The sequence below is a fragment of the Trichoplax adhaerens genome, genomic scaffold, assembly GCF_000150275.1.
Source record: "Trichoplax adhaerens TRIADscaffold_3 genomic scaffold, whole genome shotgun sequence".
NCBI lineage: Eukaryota > Metazoa > Placozoa > Uniplacotomia > Trichoplacea > Trichoplacidae > Trichoplax > Trichoplax adhaerens.
In genome coordinates this window covers 6,501,607-6,503,965 of record NW_002060945.1, presented here as the reverse complement: position 1 = coordinate 6,503,965, position 2,359 = coordinate 6,501,607, and positions in this window count along the sequence as shown.

Here is a 2,359-nt window from a genome sequence, read left to right as displayed (position 1 = left end):
AGATTGAAATAACTTCAAGCAGCAATAGCATATTAATAAAGGATACTTAAGATAGTGGTGATTTGGGCCGACTGTTGGTAATGAGTAGCAGTCATAACCATAACATTAAATATGACCACAGCGATATTAAAGGCTTCATATCTTCTATCTTCAAAAAATACTCTTAACTTATTTTGCCAGCCAAACTATCAAGACATATTCAAAATGATATGGAATAGAATTTAGACAATTAACTTAAATAATCCAACAGTAGCACCAATAAGTTACTTTTCTACAGTAGTGTACGTATCTCACTATAACATTGAGGTTCATTTTAAGACTTTCCATAAAATATTAAGAACGTGAGGTGATGTAATTGCTTGAAAATATTGGGATTTTTAAATGTAATTGACCTTAGCTGGTGGTATTGATTTAACTAGTTTCGTTCGCATTAGCTTTTTCATCATCTTGTACCATTGCAATTGAGATTCGGTAAAGAGTGATTCAATATTTTTACCTTTTCGCATTTCATACTGAAATTTTAAAAGTAGACATTGCAACTATTAAAATTCGAATTTAAGTTATGTTCTATCATATTAATCAGTAATCTATTCCCAAATTATGATTTTTAATATATTCAGTCCGCTAGAAATTTTCAATTATGCTACAGAAGCATTATAATTTCATCGTCAGCTTTTCTAGCAGTCATTCCTTCAAAATGCGTAAAGAATTTAATGATTTTCCCTTGAAGTTGGATTACTACGTATACGGGATATAAAACTATGTATTGTGGCTGGTAGATATAGTACGATACAGCTAATGCCCAAAGATTGTAGAGGCTAAATGCTATTACTCAAATATGATCATGTTACTTGCGATGCTAGAATGCCATTTCGAAAAGGTGTATAGTGTACAGTATAAGCATGTAGTTTGATAAGTGCTAGTTTATCCTCTCTAATATTTCGTACTTGGCTGTTAATAATGTTATCTTACTCTCTACTATTTAGCGTAAATATACGTATATAGATAAAGTAAATCTAATACAGAAGCGAAGGCTATCGCTATATAATCACCGTAATGTAGGCAACACATTTCTGTAATTTTGTGTTGTAATATCCAATTTAGTCTTTATAATACTGTGCAATGATTTCAGCTAATTGTAGTAGTACAGCAGAGTGGCTAATAGGATGAGGCGGTGCACGCGTACTGTTTCTAGTATAAACTGGTATTCTCCCGTTAAGGCCGTATCTGATAGCCAAATTAGGGAATTACTCGATTTTGTAACACAAATTTTGGGTTTCTTTGGCGAACCAACAGTAGTAGCAGGAGACTATTACTCGGTCATTACATACTGTTCTGCAAGCTACTAATTATTTAATTAACAATATCGCATCATTCCTAGCCATTTAACATAAAACTCCTTTAAAACTTTATAATATCATCTTAGCATTTACAATAATTATTGTAGCTATTATCTTATCTATTTTGAATACTTAAAAGTGAAATCAACCGCTAATATCTGCTAAATCTTAGAATGATTCACTATATTTTTAATAATTATTAAATAATTTGCATAAACAAATTCTGCAAATACTTGGACATCAACCACAACGTCTATCAGCTTAAAATTTTCTGATAGGAGTCTAATAAGATTCCAAGCAAAATATGTTGGACGAAAAATTATCAGCTGGAGGTAAGCTACTTACGTTGAATCAAGTGTTAATCATACCATAAATTCTGTCAAGCGATTTTGTAAATTTTCGAGAACATTTAGACGCTTTTTTACGGTACATTCGCGTATATGCGGTATCAAATCAGCATTTAAAAATAATTCTTTAGTTTTATAACTACTAACCTCCTTCCTTGAATTATAAAAGTGATCAATGATGACTCCAGCAATTAAATTTAGTGTTATAAACACTCCAACAACGATAAAGAGAATAATGAAGATTCGAGCTGGAGTATTAAAAAGAGCTTCTGGCATCAAATTCCTCTATGTAAAGAAAGACAATGATAAATTAGGAATTCATGCTAATCACCGACACTTAATTAAGTAGCATCATAGTATAGCTGAATTAAACTAAAAATATCTTCAATTTCTAATTGTCGATTAATATGTTTAATTCTGTTATGATGATTATAATATTGAAGGGAAATTATAGTGTCATAATCTTATTACACCGCGAGCGTCGACGGCGTTTCGCATAATTGCCTTCCAACCATCCAAAGTTGCAATATGCAGTAACGCTAATAAAGCATTGCCTAAATTATCAAAATTAATACGATATGGTTCCCAGAGATAGCCGTACATCAGACAATCTGTTCGGTTGGTTATATAATTAAAGGTTACAGATTTCAAATGCGAATTGACGCATCTAGA